The following is a 5,496-nucleotide window of genomic DNA, read 5'->3' as shown; positions in this document are numbered from 1 at the left end:
GATGACCCTCTTCCCTGTCCCTTCTCATGGCCTTCCTGGTTCTGCCAGTGTCCAAATCTCTGATGGGAACATGTGGCCTGGTTGCAACTTAATTACCCCTTTAAAGACAGTGTTGCAACCTGTTTAATGCAGTAACTTCCTGAGGAATTTAGGCTTGGGATGTCTCTGATCCAAGTGGACCAGACATAGTCCATAGCTGTGAACTGCAATGCTAATACACTAGACAAGAAATTGAAGGGTTTTCTTCCAAAGCCCCCACTGCATCTCTCTTCCCTCCACCTACAATGGCCCGTGGACTTGATACACACACACACACACACACACACACACACACACACACACACACACACACAAAGTGATGGGAAGCCTGAAAGTCTGGTCAAGGAACAGCCTGTTGTGGTCCATGCCCTTGCAGAGTACTCTGAGAAGAAAATGAGAATCTACCAGGGATGGGAGTGTCATAATGGCCCTTTCAACCCTTCCTTACCTGCATATAGATGTGTGTGTGTGTGTGTGTGTGTGTGTGTGTGTGTGTGTGTGTGTGTGTGGAGAGAGAGAGAGAGAGAGAGAGAGAGAGAGAGAGAACAAATCATAAATCCAGAGCCAGAGGCATTCTTCCCTCTGCCTGGAACCTGTGTCACCCACAGTGGCAGGTCCTGGCAGTGTTGAGTAAGCACAGGGAGGCTTCTTTCCTGCTTGGATCTGAGAGTGCCTATGAACTTCAGCTGGTGTTGACAGGAGGGGTAGGTGCCTATGCCCAGGCCCAGCTAAGGAGAGGCTGTCTTCAGCAGAGTGAGTTACTCCTTTCAATGGGAGACCTTCTCAAGGCCTCAGCCCCTATTCTCTACTGCACCACGTTATACCTTGCTTGTGCTTTCACTTAAGCCTTTCTTCTTCAAGCCGCGCTCCTCCTCATGCTATGGGCCTGTGCTGGCTAATTTTATGTCACCTCGACACTAGCTAAAGTCTTGTCCTCCATTGAGAAAATGCCTCCATGTGTTCAGGCTGATTTTCTTAATTAGTGGTTGATGTGGGAGGACCCAGCGCATCGTGGGTCCTAAGTTCTACAAGAAAGTAGCTGAGCAAGCCAGTAAGCAGCACCCCTCCATGGTCTCTGTATCAGCTCCTGCCCTCAGGAGCCCTGTTTGAGTTCCTGTCCTGACTTCCTTCAATGATGGACTAAGACATGGAAGTGTAAGCCAAATAAACCCTTTCCTCCCGAACTTGCTTTTTGTCATTGAGTTTCATCACAGCAGTAGTAACCCTAACTAAGACAAGGTTGGGGGGGGGGGTGGGGGGTCTCAGATCACACTACCACTCTAAACTCCATAATCCAAGTCCACCCCCACCTGAGTATGATACAAACCCACTGACTGGCATTTCCTACTGGGAATATGAGAGTAATCCCAGGCATAAACTTTGCATTTTGCTGACTTCAAGCCACCAGCTACTCAATCCTTGATACCTCTCATGAGCCCCTTTTCTGTGCCCTCTCCACCGTGGCTGCCATCCAAGTCATCCATACTCTTCCTCCTCTGGCTTTAGCACAGACCTAGCAAGACCCTTGCCCTAGCCTGGCTTCTCAGCCAATGTCCTCCCCATTCTGCCTCCAATGATGTTGCAAATAGACCCTGTTGTGCTGTGTTGAGCCTCTTTGTGGGTTCTCCCTGGGGCCTCAGGAAGCAAGTCAGCACCTGAGCCTGCTTGATGATTGCTCTGTCTGCCCTGGCCTCCCATTCATGGGAACCATTCACACGTGACCCTTGCAGAACAGCCACACTTGTACCTTTCTACCATGAAAAAAAGACATCTTTCCCCTTCTTGCCACTTCCTGGAGTTGCCATGTGCAGGAGCCCCCATCCTTCCCATTCACTCCCACAGCTCTGTCCATGAGCCCTGGTCATAACCCTTAGAACTTTGGACTGTGTCCACCCATCATTATTCTGTGTCTTCCACTAATTTTATTGTGAGCATTCAGAAAAAAAGAACCTCAACCACTTTGGGAAAGTCTGACAACTAGACTGGACTTAATGCTCCAAAAATATTAAAAATTTATATACTAATATATACATATATTATAAATTTATGCACATAATACATATATTAAGGAATGAATTAAGTCTTGGAGTTCCAGAATAGTTGCTAAAAATTAGCATTTATTTACAATGACCTATTTGGAGCAGTCCCCGTTTTTGTGATAACATTTTGTAAAAATTCTTCCCCAAGTCACCTCTTACTTACAGTCTGCCTTTTGCTTCAGGATTCTTGAGACAGAACTTTTCAATCTGCTGGTCCTAAATTCTGTTTTATGACCAAACACCACCTTCTTTACCTCTTTTCTTTTTTTCCCTCTTAGGTTTTTAAACATTTTGATTATATTTATTTATTTATCTGTCTGTAGATCTATGTATGGAAAGGCACATGTAGCCCAGCACACTGGTGGGTCTGAGAATAGCTCACTGAGTCTGCTGTCTCCATCACCAAGTGGGTCCTGGAGATGGAACTCTACTTGGCAGGTTTGACAGTGAGTGACTTTATCTGCTGGACCACCCTCTACCCTCATTTTTAGTTATTTGAGAGAGGATTTCATGTAGCTCACTAGCTGGCCTAAACTTCACTACATAGCTATGGATAACCTTGAACTCTTCCTGATTCTTCTGACTTGACCTCCTGGGTGCTGGGATTATAGGCATGCCCCCCTAGCCTACCGTATTTCTTATGAAGCAAAATTAGAAATAAAAAGATTAAACTGCATCTTTGAGTTTATATATTTTCAAGGGGTGTGAGTGACAGTGTATGTGTGTATGTGTGGGTGGGTGTGGGTGTTTGTAGGCCTGTGTAATTAAATGTACTTCAACCTGTGGGTCATGATTAAAAAGCCTGCATGTCCCTGCCTTAGACAGCTACAGAGGACATACCAAAGAACACCCAGATCAGAGAAGGGGTACAGTTAAGCAGAGAACATTCTCTGGAAAGAGATGGATGGTCTGGGGCAGACTTTTAATCAAGGAATGGCAGAGTAGACGCTAAAACACAGTGTTCCCTCTCCAAACAGTGGGTTGCCTTGTAATGCTTCTGTGGACTGAAGGTAGATACACATGTACAAGATGGGAGTAAGCCTTTAAGAATGAGAAGATATGAGACCAGCAATTCAGAAAAGCAGAGAGAGGCACAGTTCACTGCCAGAAGGAGCTAGTGTTGACTGAGGTTACCCAAATGGGTGAGAAGTGCAGTGAGTTGGGGTTTCCTAACCCACTTTGCATTAAGAGAAGTCCAGGGCTGCAAGAGTCTTATTGAGCTGTGCTTTGTAGAAATAAAGGTAGTGCATGCTCTGTTGGAGCAGGCGTTAAAAGCCCAGACCCAGCTACAGTGCTCAGGGTAAAGTGTCCAGTGTCTGAGCTCTGATAATGCCTAGGCTGAAAGGCCAGGAACAGGGGCAGAACGAGATAGGATTATGTAACAAGGGAACAGAACAAGCGGGCCTTGGAAACTACAACCTTGACAGTTATGCCAAGTATTTCCAACATCTTAGATGCCTTTACAAGGGGAAGCAAGCCCCAGCCCACAAGTGTTCAGAAGGCAATGTTCTCCCTCCCTAGCCTGAAGAACCATGTAAATAAACGTTACATATTATTGCCATAATAGTTTTTCATTGGTTATTCTGGTCTGGATAGATTAGAAGAAGGACCCCAGGGTGAATGTAGTTGAAAATTTTAGAAGAAAGACAAATACAGTGAGCTGAAAACACACAAAATTATAAAAGAAATATCTTTAAAAGACAGCTTTGATAGGTCTGCCTCTCAATAGAAACGAGCGTGGTGGCCAAATGTCATTATGCCATTATGTTTTGTTTTTAGAAAAGAGGCAGAATCTGAAAGAAATCAGGCTGGGATAAGCATGAGTTTTAAGAAAACTTGAAAATGGGTTCCAGACTCTTTTTCTTCTTCAGATTTGGGGGCGGGATTAGGAGGAGTTGGGCAAAATCAAAGGTGGTTGTGAAAACTTCCTGTAGTCTGCACTGTTCTTTGATGATGCAATTCTTCACACTGGGCCTGCCTCAGCCGTGGAAACTAAGCTAGGTGGGTGTCAGCCGGATTCTGTATCCCAAAACACAAAGAAGACTTCTCATCTCTATTTAATTTTCCACTCTCTGTTGTAACTTTATCATTAACAATACTCAGAAAATAAGAGGAGCTTGGCTACTAAGAGAGATATACAGCCAAAGGAACGTGTGTGTGTTAGCTTGAAGAGAAAGGGTCTCACTATGCAACCCATGGTATCCTTGATCTTCTGGCCTCCAGTGACCTTCCCACTTCAGCCTCTGCAGTAGCTGGGATACAAGTGCATATAGCACTGTACTTGCCTTTAATCAAAGGTTATTACAGTCCATAACAGACTCTCACTCTCTGAGCTCCCTCCACAGGAGCATGCCATGTTTGGTCACAGTGGTTGTAAAAAGCATATGCCCTGTTACTTTATACTCTTCAAGGATTTAAAGTAGCCAAACAGCCCACAGTAAGGGGCTTAGCTGATAAACTCAACAATGTATAGGCTATACCAAGAAGCGACACATTTAACACCTGTCTCTCCATCACTTCCTCTTTCAAGTTTCCTGTTACCTGCCATCTCTTTTCTAATTTGGCCTTATGATTTGCTATCTTCTGAAACCGATGGCATGTATCCTGAGCTATGTTATTCTTGATAAGTGATGTGACCCCTCTGTTGGTCAGTCTCCACGTCTGTAACCTGGGGACAGTAGTGCCCACTTCTCAGGGCAGTTGTAGAGAACTAAGGATACTGATTCAACATAGAGTGCTACTTCCAGCACAGTAACTAGATAATACACATTGCCGATGTTCCTAATTGTTACCAGTTAAACTTCAGCCCTTCGTCACTCGGGAAATCGTCTGTTTGATAACAGCCACATTTGGGTTTCATTCACTGTTGTCATCTGGGATGGTACCTTCAAGTTTCATCAACCACATTTCACTTCTATGCTATGACAAGTTATTCCTGGGTTCTTTAGGACTTATGCAAAATGCTGGGAAGAAAGACTCAGCTCAGCAGCTCTGTATTTGAGCTAACAGGGCAAATAGACATTTATCATATTCACTGACAAGCAACATTTGGTGGTGCCCTGTTTTTTTGTTTTGTGTTCTGAAACAGAGTCTCATTATGTGACCCAGGCTGGCTTGGAACTCAGTGCTTCTCCTTCTTCTTCCTACTGAGTGCTGGGGTGACAGGTATGAGCTAGGATGTTTCTATGGAGCTTTTCCCAACACATCATGGGGCCCATTGGCAGCTGCTCTGACTGAAAGTCATTCTCTGTACCTGGGGTGTCCTTTCTTAAAATACCTAGGATCTCCAAGTTCATTACCTGACATCCTTCCACTGGCTATTTGTGAAGCTATTTGTGAGGGTGCTCCCTCAAAGTGATCACTACAGCATGTATAGGGACAAGGGGCTCAGCTGTGACCGAGGAGTTGAAGTGATTCA

Source organism: Onychomys torridus, chromosome 5 (assembly GCF_903995425.1).
Source record: "Onychomys torridus chromosome 5, mOncTor1.1, whole genome shotgun sequence".
Lineage (NCBI taxonomy): Eukaryota > Metazoa > Chordata > Mammalia > Rodentia > Cricetidae > Onychomys > Onychomys torridus.
Note: the sequence above shows the minus strand (reverse complement) of the source record.